This window comes from Cervus canadensis, chromosome 33 (genome assembly GCF_019320065.1).
Source record: "Cervus canadensis isolate Bull #8, Minnesota chromosome 33, ASM1932006v1, whole genome shotgun sequence".
NCBI classification, from domain to species: domain Eukaryota; kingdom Metazoa; phylum Chordata; class Mammalia; order Artiodactyla; family Cervidae; genus Cervus; species Cervus canadensis.
In genome coordinates this window covers 20476248-20488945 of record NC_057418.1, presented here as the reverse complement: position 1 = coordinate 20488945, position 12698 = coordinate 20476248, and the positions used below count along the sequence as shown (strand labels likewise).

The window sequence follows — 12698 nt, the reverse complement described above, 5'->3', positions numbered from 1 at the left end:
GCGAGTCCCTTGGACTGCAAGGAGATCCAACCAGTCCATCCTAAAGGAGATCAGTCCTGGGTGTTCATTGGAAGGACTGATATTGAAGCTGAAACTCCAATACTTTTGAAACCTCATGCGAAGAGTTGACTCTTTGGAAAAGACCCTGATGCTGGGAGGGGTTGGTGGCAGGAGGAGAAGGGGACGACAGAGGATGAGATGGTTAGATGGCATCACTGACTCGATGGACATGGGTTTGGGTAGACTCTGGGAGTTGGTGATGGACAGGGAGGCCTGGCATGCTGCGGTTCATGGGGTTGCAGAGTCAGACACGACTGAGCAACTGAACTGAACTGAACCCACTTCAGTATTCTTGCCACGGAAATCCTATTGACATAGGAGGCTGGCAGGCTACAGACCATGGGGGTCACAAAAGAGTCAGACATGATTTAGCGACTAAACAAAGAAAACAAGTAATGATGTTGGGTGGAGAAGAGAGAAGGAAAATAGATGGCCTCGATTTCCAAAAGTGGTTCAAGGGTCTAAAAGGAAAACGTATGCCACTGATTAGAGGGAAATGACCACAAATGTCTGAGAAATAACCCCTAGATTCGGGCACAAAATAATACACTCAGCCAGCTCTGTAAATTCCTCATTACCATATAAATTGTTTTCCAGGCTGATCTAATAGGATATGATTAATAATTGGAATTTGTTTTCTTCTAAGAAGAATGAATGATTGAAGGGAACCCATACAATTTAAAAGACCGTTCCTAAACTGATCCAGTAAGTGCTTTCTGCTTTATTTTGTATAAACAAAAGTATTCTAATGAGTGGGCGAGGTCCTCATGGATGCCGAATGAAGTACATGTGGCCGTAGTCCTAACATCATATGGGTTCACTACAGGCAGTGGGGCTGCCTCCACTCACCATATGGCTTAGGAAATGAGAATTGTAAAAATTATGGCTGCTCGGGGACAGGATTTCCAAATCCGTGTTATTTATCCTTCTGATTAGAATACCTTGTAAGCGCCGAGGACCGCTTGAGCAACTTCCCAGCCCTATTTGCTTCCTCTTTGGACCACTTCTGAGAAGCACCAGCTCATTTCTGGTATAAATTTAATGCAACCTGAATTGCTTAGGAAAAGTTGGACAGGAAAACAGAGCTCGTGCTAAAGGTAATTTTCAGACGAACAAGCTTTCCTTGTTCAAGTTGCCCAAAATTCAGAACTATGCAAGGGGGAGGGAAGGACTGGCAAGTTAAGGGAAATAAAATCAGCAAAATAAGACCTTTGATGACGAGTTAACACAATGTGTTCTAGCCAGTTGACACAATTACAGCTCCAGGTTCTTGGCCAGAAGGAGCAGGTAGCAATTTCTAATTCCACTGCCCACCCTACGCCGGGCATGTAGCCGCACGCACACAGTCACCGAGGCCCTTGTCAATTAAAAGCAACATTAAAATGATATCCCATCTGCTCCACAAATGTCGCTGAGCTGGTGCCACCTGTTGAGTGGCTGTGGGGATAGTAGAAGGATAAACAGTCTCGACACAGGTTTGTATATTTATATACACAAAGAGCCACTTCATTCAGTGTTCTCCCTTGACTTCCACCCTCTACTCCTCTTCTTTGCCAGAAATCTTTTGAATAGTTTCGCAGTGGAATTTTACACCCAGAAGAGTGTTAGTTGTATTTAAATACCAAGCCTGGAGAATCACAGGACATTGGGAAACACGTACCATACCTCAAATAGGAGGGAAAAAATGAACAGGCTAAGTTATTCTTGAACCATCCTCCACATGCCTTCACAAACAAGCATGAAGATAAGTTGCAGCCAAGGGGTTTTAAATTGGGAGTTAAAGATGGATTTTCTCTGTCAGAGGGAATCTAAGACACTAGGATGAGGATAGAGGTGACTGAAGCTCTTTCCCAAAGATCTGGACAGTAGAAGGGTATATTAGAATCACAGGGTCATGTCAGCTTACATGAGCTTCTATCCAGCTTCTGCTCATGGAATTTCCCTGTAATATCTAAGTCCAGATTTGGGGTTTGGCTAAAATGGTGTCTCCTTTATTTGCCACTAATTCCCATGACCTTGTTTTTTTTTTTTTGGTGGGGAGTGGGGAGGAGGAGTTCTGGTTATCATTTAAAGCGTGTCTCTTGGGACTTCCTTGGTGGTTTGGTGTCTAAGATATCATGCTTCCTCTGCAGGAGGTGTGAGTTTGATCCCTGATGGGGGAACTAAGATCCAGCATGCTGCAGTAGAGCCAAAAAGCAGAAAACAAAACAAAACAACAACAACAACAAAATATAAAGCGTGTCACTCCTCAGCCACTCTGCACCTCACTGGATCTCTCTCTACTGACACTTAAGCTGTCCTTCAGGACATCATCAAATTCAACCTCCTTCAGGAAGATTTTTTTTTTTTTTTTTTGGCAGGACTACCATTTCCCCAGCAAGAGCCTCCTTCCTCTCCTCCATGATTCCAGAGAAATACCCTGCAAATCCCTCTCTCACAGCACCTAACACACTGCATTTCATTTTACTTTACTACTTTTTAAAGACTGTCTTTTTTAAAAGATTGAAGTACAGTTGATGTATATAATATTATGTTAGTTTCAGGTGTACAACACAGAGATCTTAAAAATACATTATGAAATGATCAGCACAGCAATTTTAGGAAACACCACCCAGCATTTTAGTTATTAATTTGCTTCATTGTCTCTTCACTGTGAGCTCCCTGAGGGCAGGGGCTCCATTATTTTTTCATTTGTTATTCTTAGTGCTTAGCACAGTGCCTGAAAAGAAAACCTTCTCCATGCAAAGTAAAACAAAATAAAACAGAATTAACCCTATGGAACACTCCCTATATGACAGACACTGTTCTCAGCGTGCTAATAATACAATTTATCTCCTGAAAGTGTGGATTCTTTACTGCCTGAGCCACCAGGGAAACCCAAGAACATTGGACTGGGTAGCCCATCCCTTCTCCAGGGGAATTTCCTGACCCAGGGATCCAATCAGCGTCTCCTGTGTTGTAGGCCAATTCTTCACCAGCTGAGCTACCAGAGAAACCCTTAATCTCCGGAGGTTTTCAGAATTGACTTAGATAATCCACATCCAAAGCCTGGTACAGAATAAATGGTGAATAAACTAGAAAATTTTATCTCATGAGTCAGTTAATTCTTAGAATATATTTTCTATGTAGTGCTACTACTATTTCTTCTCATTTTAAAGATGAAGAAATAGATATTTATAAGGGTATATAAGAAACTTGCCCCAAATCACTTACTCAGCTTAAGTGCCACAGTGGACTTCTATTTTATTTTAGTATCACCTTTATAGTTTTTGACAAGTGAGTACTGCCTTTAATATTACTTCTTTTTCTTCCAAGTCAGGCTTAGGGAGGTATAATTTGTATATGGTAAATTTCGTACCTTTCACTTTTCTGCACAGTGCTGTGTTACAGTCCTGTAACCACCATCACAATCAAAATAGGGAACAGTCACATCACCCCCAAGAGGCTTCCCATATGGCGCAGCGGTAACAGAATCCCTCTGACAATGCAGGAGATGCAAGAGACATGGGTTCGATCCCTGGGTTGGAAGATCCCCTGGAGGAGGACACGGCAAACTGTCCTAGTGTTCTTGCCTGGAGAATCCCATGGACAGTGGGATCTAGCAGACTACAGTCCATGGGGTTGCTAAGAGTCAGGCAGGACACATCACTCCCAAAGAATTCCTCCATGCCCTGCAGTCATCAGCCCCTTCCCACACTCCCAGGGTCTGGGAAACACTGATCTAATCTTTGTCCTTTACAGTTTGGCCTTTTTCAGATTGTCACGTAAGTGGAATCATATAGCCTGTAGCCTGTTGAGGCTAGCTTCTTTCATTTAGCATTTGAATTTTGTAAAGCATTTGTGATTCATCATGTTACTGTGGTTATTATCAGCAGGTTTTTCCTTTTTATTGCCAAGTGGTGTTCTATTGTATGGATATACCACAGTTTACTCGTTAACCAGTTGAAGCATGCTCAGTTATTTCCCAGTTTCTGTTGATTATGAACAAAACCACTTACACATTCATGGACAGGGGTTGTGTGAATATAAATTTTCATTTCACTTAGGTGAATACCCAGGGGTGGGCTTGCTGTGCCATAGGGGTAAGTGTGTTTTTAATTGTATAAGAAATTACCAAAATGATTTTCAGTAGTGGCTGTATCATCTTGCAATCTGATAAGTAATGTGTGAGAGTTTTCTTTGCTCCACAGACTTGCCAGCACTGGTATTGCTAATTATTTTTTCTTGGTTTATTTTTCAAAGTCATTCTGCTAGGTGTCTAGAGGTATCTCATTGTGGTTTTCATTTGCAATTCTCTAATGACTAGTTATATTGAATATCTTTTCATGTGCTCTGTTCAATATCTTGCTCATTTAAAACATTGAGCTGTCATCCTATTACTGAATTTTAAGACATCTGAATATATATTCTGGATGTTGTTGTTGTTTAGTTGCCAAGTCATGTCCAGCTCTTCTCGACCCCATGGACTGCAGCATTCCAGGCCTCCCTGTCCCTCACCATCTCCCAGAGTTTGCTCAAGTTTATGTCCATTGAATTGGTGATGCCATCCAACCATCTCATCCTCTGTCACCCTGTTCTTCTGCTTTCAGTCTTTCCCTGCATCAGGGTCTTTACCAGTGAGTCGGCTTTTTGCATCAGCTGGCCAAAGTATTGGAGCTTCAGCATCAGATAAAAGTCCTTTATCCAAAATGTGCTTTGCAAATATTTCAGTCTGTGGTTGCTTTTTTATGTGATGTTTTTCAAAAAGAATTTTTACATTTGATTAATTCCAACTTATTCATTTTTTCTTTTATGAGTCTTACTTTGTTGTTCTAAGAAAAGTCACAAAATATTTCTCTAATGTTTTCATCCAGAAAATTTTCTAGGCTTAGATTTTTACATTTTGATCTATGATCTATTTTAAGTTAAACTTTACATAATATATGATATATGTCTGTGGGTTTTTTGTTTTTATGTTTTTGTCATTTATAGATTTCCAAGTGGTACAGTACCACTTATTAGAAAGAGCAGAAATCTGAGTTCTAGTTTCTCTGATTCCAGAGGTCAAGCTTTTACCACGTAAATTCTTGTTCTATGTTTATGTGTGTGTGTCTGTACACACACACACACACACACACACACTTTTTCCCTTTGTTGGGGGTAGATTGTAGGATCTTAGTTCCCTGATTAAGGATCAAACTGACCTTGGCAGTGAAAGTACAGAGTCCTAGCGCTTCACTGGACAACCAGGACATTTTCTCTTTATGTATATTTTTAATCTTCTGCTGGATCATACACTCTTTGACAGAATTGTCTACATCCCCCCTTCCCCATAGCAGAAGGCTTTGAACATAGGGTGCTTACATGTTCAGTTGCTCAGTCATGTCGGACTCTTTGTGACCTGCCAGGCTCCTCTCTCCATGGGATTTCCCAGACAAGAATCCCGGAGTGGGCTGCAATTCCTTCTCCAGGGGATCTTCCTGATCCAGGGATTGAACCCAAGCTTCCTGCATTGCAGGTGGATTCCCTACCACTGAGCCACCACGGAGGCACTCCTTGAACACAGCATGTTCTCACTAATTACCCCTGGACTGATTCTTTATTTATTAATTATTATTATTATAAATTTTTTTGGCCATGCCCCAAGGCATGTACGATCTTAGTTCCCCCACCAGGCGTTGAACCCAATTTCTGCATTGGAAATACAGAGTGTTAACCACTAGACTGTCAGGGAAGTCCTGGACTGACTCTTTAAATGGAGGGTGGACTGACAGTCATTCAAAACTGTCCAGTCCTTGTTCTCCTTTGCCCAAGGAAGAAACAGCATCCTCATACATGATGCTTATGTGTTCAGAGCTCTGACCCACCCAGCAGGTGTGTTGACCTCCATACCCTAAGCCTTTTAATACAAGGATGGAGGGACTAGCCTTTTCTTCCTGCTAACATGGATTCCAGTCTACCAATGATGTGCGGATAATTGCATTTCTTCTGACATCATTCCAGCCTGATATACAAGCTCTGGCTGTCCTGAGGAATGATCCTTTGCCAGTCTGTTCTGGCCAACAGGCAGGGCAAGATCAGGAGCAATTTGGGGCCAGAACTAGTGGGCGGATGTGGGTGGAGGTGGGAAATGTGCAACACCAGTAGAACTGAGATTAACTGAGGTCTGGCGTCGGATCCTAGAGTAAATAAGCTAGTGTGGGCAGGCCCTCTGCATGACCTTCAGCTCCATGGATTTATAAGCAAAGGCCTTTCTGTAACTCACAGAGGGCAAAGCCAGTAAACCATTGCCTGGTCTTTGCCACTCACGAGGCAAGAGAGTCTTGCACGGTCCACCTAAGATTGTGCATTTTTACGCCATTTTCCTGTACAATTCTTATTCAATATTCCACTTCTCTCTTTCCACATACAGCATAACGCCAAACACCAAATCATGTCTTATGGAACCACACAGAGGAAGAGACTCTCACAGGCTGAAAAGGAACAACTGAATTTTCTATTTATTTAAGAAATTTTTTTTTAGCTGCATCTTACAGCATGTAGGATCTTAGGTCTATAACCAAGGGGTGGAACCCATGCTCCCTGCAGTGGAAGCACAGAATCTTCACCACTGGACTATCAGGGAAGTCCCATTTTCTAGATATGAGAAACTAGGGAGCAAGAAAGCAGAAACTATCTTTAAAATCTCTCAAGCTTTTGGAAAACACTTATATAACATAAGTGCTTTTTGCCTAGGGCCCATTACAGAGTAAGTTCTCAGACATGCCATATTGTTAGTCATTATCATGCAATTTTGCTTTCTTACTAATTTTAGAAACTGTGTAAAATGCCATTACTATATTTTGTATAAGGTGTAATGCACGTATACACACACACATGCATACGTGCATATGTGCACACATACACACACAGATGAGACACTGGAGACAGAGAGAGAAATAGAGAGAGATTTGGAGATTAGGAAATGAGAGGAAAAGATAAAACACTGTGGTTGACTGTTGCACGACTTGTTAGCCCACGTTGAATTTCCAAGCCCTCAGGAATTTTCTGCCATGCTTTCTACCCTCATATTATCACAGAGATTCTGGGATCACAGCTCCTCTTCAGGACTCTGCACATTTGAACATTCAGAGTCAGCTGGGTTATTTCAGGGAAAATTAAATAAAATATATTTGTTGAATAAACATTAACGGAAAAGTCATCAAACCCTGAGCCAAGTGACCAATTAAACCAAATTCTATCAGCCAAGTGATTTGCTTTCCATCAAAACAAAATAAAGTCAAGTTGAGTTGACTCAGAGGCTGAGCAAAAATTTTAATAATCTAATTAAAAAAGCAGCTGCCCATTAACAAGTGGGAGACGACAGGACATTCTGGTAGAGCTGGATTCTTAGGACAAATCATACACCCTCTTCTGAAGCCTGAGAATAAGCAGCAGGGGGTGGAAGAGAGTAAGTACAATAGGATGCAAGAAAATATGAGGCCATGGAAGCTGGTTCATAAATATCTCTTCCAGGAGGGCATCATTTTGTAGTGGATTTGACAGCTTGGTATACTGTAAGATCTTTTAGGACAGGGCTCCCAGCTTCCTCTCTAGCTGCCTTTGAGGGCTGTGCTGAGAATGTGGCAAGTGGCCAGTTGGCCAGGGCACCCAAGGATGACTAAGAGGCACTGTCACCGCATATGCTTAAAAGCAACAAGGTCAGGTCATCTCACCCATATCTACTGAGCACATTGCACAAAGTGATTCACAGAGGTGCTGACCAAGTCCTGTGGCCTCGATGAAGTTTTTCCAATCCTTGGACACAGCTGGTTTCTGCAACTCAGTGGGCTAACTGCTTGTGATGCCTCCGAACAAACTCAGACCAGACCAGACATGGCCTTCCTTTTAGGGCAGTGAAACAAAAGTAACAAGGCAGGGATACGTAATGCTCATTCAAAGGCTGCTTTCAATGGTGATGTCCATTATTTAGGCACTGAAGAGAACCCAGCCTAAAGCATATTCCTTGTCCTCCCTTGGTACATTTGACCAGTGGTTCTTAAACTTTAACCGGCATTAGCAGCTTCTGGAGGATTCCCAGAGTGTCAGATTCAGTAGGTCTGGGCTGGGCCTGAGAACCTGCATTTCTGACAAGTTCCCAGGTGGCCCTGATGTTGCAGGTTCAGAAACTACCATCTGAGAGCCACTGCATCTACATTTGCTTGGATAACATTTCCTACTTGTTTTCAACTTGACACATGTTGGAACCTTCAGAATTCAGTAACTACTGAATCATTACATAGTAAAAGAAAAAGTAACAGTGAAGTCAGTCATGTTTCACTTTTATAGAGGTCAGGCTTTCAGTAACCTCAAGGGTTTGGAACATAGCTGCAAACTCAGTAGCAAGGTAAACAGGTCTTTAAACTGTTAAAATAGGTCTGTGAGAAAGTTACGGTACTCTGCAGAGGTGGGCAGTGTAGAGAACCTTTTAGGTCTGAGTGCAAAATAAGCTTAATACATGTTTCAAGATGATGACAAAAGAATAGGAAGACACAAGCATCAGGCTATATTATTTGCCAGGGCAAAATGTCCTATTTGACTTGGTATTAGCCCCTGTGGTCACCACTGTATTACAAGCAAAACACAAGGGAATGGCTACCCACTCCAGTATTCTTGCCTCGAGAATCCCCTGGACAGAGGAGTCTGGCAGGCTACAGTCCAAGGGGTCACAAGAGTCGGGCAGGACTTAGCGACTAAACCACACCACCAGGACTCCTGCCTGGAGAATTCAAGGACAGAGGAGGCTGGTGGGCTACAGTCCACAGGGTCGCAAAGAGTCGGACACGACTGAGGGACTAACACTTTCACTTTCACTTAGCCCCTGTGGTCACCCCTATATTACAAGCAAAATATTAATTAATTTTCCTAAAATATTAATGCTCTTCTTACAGCAACTCCCTCCCACTGCTGCCTCAGCATCAAGCAAAGAAAACACAACATGACCTAGAAAGCAACTACACTCTGATAAAAATAAATTTAAAAAAAAGTAAAAGAAAATATAAAATGGCCAATAAGGATTCCCCCTAGACATGAGAGTGCAGAAAGACTTATAGCTCAGCTTGGGATACAGGATGATCAATGATTGTCAACTGGAAGTGGTTCTGATGGGGCTGCTGGGTGATAAGTTCCACGGCCTCACCCTCAGGGGGAACGGAGGGATGGAGAAGAAAAACCTGCCCCTGGTTCAGCCCTGAGGGCACCTGCCTGTGTTCCCAGGTACAGAAAGGAGGCTGTGAAAACCGAAGGTCTGTTACTCTGTAAACCCAAAGAAGGGTTGTAAACGCTAGTGTAGAGGGACAGCCCTCCCTTGTCAACAAGATCAAAGACCCCATGGAGAGACCTATCAGGGCTGGACTAACAGCTGCTTTTGAAAGGGCTGCAAAGCATGAAGCAGAGCACAACATGAGCAACAGTGAAGTGGCAGCAGTGATGTTCCTTGACCATCAAGGAGTGACTTCCTAGAACCCAACTAGAGGCTGCAACCTTGGCACTTAGAGGCCAGTGATCCTGGTTGGTCTCCTCTAGACCCATCTCTGCCTTCCTTGTCATTTTTCCCCTGCAGGGTTGACCTCTATCAACCACCGCTTGAGTCCTGGTTCTCTGGCTTCCTTTGGGTTGAGTCTGATAGTGAAAAGTGAAAGTCTTAGTTGCTCAGTCATGTCCGACTCCGGGGATCAAACCCAGGTCCCCCACACTGCGGGCAGAATCTTTACCATCTGAGCCACCAGGGAAACACAGTTTGAGTCTGATAGGTATGGAGTAAAGGGGCAAAGCAGGTGATTAAAGAGTTAACACCATTAGGGGATTATAAGTAGAAAAAATATTGGAGACGCTGTAAGTTAATGATTAGTCAAGAAAGCAGGTTTGCTTAACCACAAAACTAAGCAGATTCATTTAGCAACAAAACCATGCAGCAGAAGCACAAGAGAGGCCCCCAAATAATAAAAGAATGGTGGTATGAGTTGCACCTCCTGCCGTGAGCTCACTAAGTTAATGATCCCTAGGACATGATCCCTGCACATATAAAAACAACAATTTATAGACCTACCCTGACCACGCAGGGACAAGAAAACTCCCCTGCTCAACCTGGAGGAGGAGTGGATGATGGAAACATGATGTCTACTCAAGAAAGACAAAGTTTTCCTTCTGCCCACTTTTCTTCTGATTATAAAACTATATAGCTCAGTAAGTTCTCACTTGCCCACCTGTAAACCTCACAAGAGTCCTATTCTAACAAATCATCTTATGTATCATTTTGCCTTTCGCTGAATTCTTGTCTGCACTGGGACCTAAAGGACTATGGTATCAGAGCTCTTCAGAGTCCCCCAAATGACACGCAGGCTGCTTTGAGTCTATGGTAGCGGATAGGACAGCAAAAGGAGAGACAAGGAGGGGAGGGGATGCCTATCAGTGTCCACTAGTGGCTGACTCCTGCCGAGGTTTCAGCAGTTGCTACCTTCCTCTAAGCCCGGGACTCAGCAGAAGTGGGCCCATTTCCACTGCTAGGGTTCTTGATTTAACAACTACTTTCCCTTCAGTGTTCCAGGTGGCACAGGCTAGCATCTGGTGCTTTCACATCCCTTGCTCTTTCATCTTACCCACACCTCTGTGAAACAGCACTTCCTTCAACTCTTGCCAAATCTTTTGCGTCAGCCTGCTGTTTACTGCCTGGACCCCCTGAGATCGAGATGAAGGTAAAACTTCCCCAGGTTGAGTGTGAGCTTTGGTGAGCTCCTGACTGTAAACTCAAGAACAAATGGAATCATCAGCTTTCCTGCAGGGAATCCTGCAGTAGAAGGTAATGAAGGTAAAAGGACTTAAGGAAATTAGCCTCAGCTCAGGACTGTCAGTGGGAAAATGACTCTAAAACAATTGCCAAAATCATATAAGCACGGGTTAAATGGTTGAATACATTCTGAATAACTGACTAGTATAGACCATAGGAGTTATTTTAAGAAAGTTTTCTAGCAGTTGTGAATTTTAAAACTGTGTCTTGAAAGAACAATCATTTATTTATTGGCCACACTGTGTAGCTTCTGGGATTTTAATTCCCTGACCAGGGATCAAACTTGACCCACAGCAGTGAAAACATGGAGTTCTAACCCCTGGACCATCAGAGAATTCCCAATAATAAAATTATTGAAAAGACTTGAAAGACAATATGAGTACTGGCGGGCTTCCCAGGTGGCTCAGTGGTAAAGAATCCATCTGCCAACGCAGGAGATGCGGGTTCGATCTCTAGGTCGGGAAGATCCCCAGAGGAGGAAATGGCAACCTGCTCCACTATTCTTGCCTGGAAAATCCCTTGGACAGAGGAGCTTGGTGGGCTATAGTCCATGGTGTCACAAAGAGTCAGATGCGATTTAGCTACAGAGCACACATGCGTGTGAATACTGGTGGATTTAGGAAGGAATAAATTGGGATGCTATGTTCTATTTTTTAAAACAGTTTTTTTGAGATACATTTCACCCATTTAAAGTGTATAATTCATTGCATTTGAGCACATTTCCAGGGTTGTAAATAACTACAATAACTAAATACCTACAATAACTACAGCTTAATTTTAGAACATTTTCATGCCCTTGAAAAGGAACTTTGTACACATTAGTAGGCAATTCTCATTCACCCCCACCCACTGCCTTACCTCAAGCCCTAAGCACCACTAATCCACTTTATGTCTCTATCAATATGCAAATTGAGAATATTTTCTATAAATGGAATCATGCAATACATGGTGTTTTGTGACTGACTTCTTTCACTTAGCAAAATGTTTTCAAGAATCATCCCTTGATACATGTCAGAGTGTATATCAGTACTTTAATTCTTATTTCTAAATAATATTTCATTGTATGGATAGATACATATTATGTATTCAGTCATCAGTGAATGTACATTTGTGTTGTTTCCATTTTTTAAAAAAAAATAATGCTGCTCTGGACATTCATGTACAAGTTTTTGTGTGTACACATGTTTTCATTTCTCCTGGGTATATCCCGAAGAGTGATATTGCTGAGTGATATGGCAATTCTGTTTATCCTTGAGGAACCGCCAAACTGTTTTTCTAAAGCAGCTGTGCAATCTTAAACTCTTACTAGTAAGGAACAAGGGTTCCACCTTTTCTACATCTGCATCAACTCTTGGTATAATGTCTCTTTTTGTTTATAACCATTCTAGTGAGTGTGGCGTAGTATCTCAAAGTGGTTTTGATTTCTATTTCCTTAATGACAAATGCTGTTGAGCATCTATTTGTGTGCTTATTGGTCATTTAGATATCTTCTTTGGAGAATGATTCATTCAAATTCTTTGCCATTTAAAAACCAAGCTTTCTTTTTATTACTAAATTGCACTAGTTCATATTCTGGTTACAAGTCCCTTATCAGATATATAGTTTGCAAATAGTTTCTCTTATTCTGGGGTTGTCTCTTCACTTCCCTGATGTTATTTCTTGGACCACAAAAGTTTTTATTTTTAAAATTTATTTATTTTTTAATTGAAGGATAATTGCTTTATAGAATTTTGTTGTTTTCTGTCAAACATCAACATGAATCAGTGTTGGTGTACATATAAATCTTTTATTTTTGATATAGTCCAATTTGTACTTTCTTTTGTCACTTTGGCAT

The 12698-nt window shown here is 41.9% G+C and overlaps 1 protein-coding gene across 2 annotated transcripts in view; it reads right to left on the bottom strand.

Annotated features, from left to right (window-relative positions):
- Positions 1-12698, bottom strand: part of SASH1 (SAM and SH3 domain containing 1) — a 983107-nt gene that overhangs the window by 207483 nt on the left and 762926 nt on the right. The window lies entirely within an intron of this gene.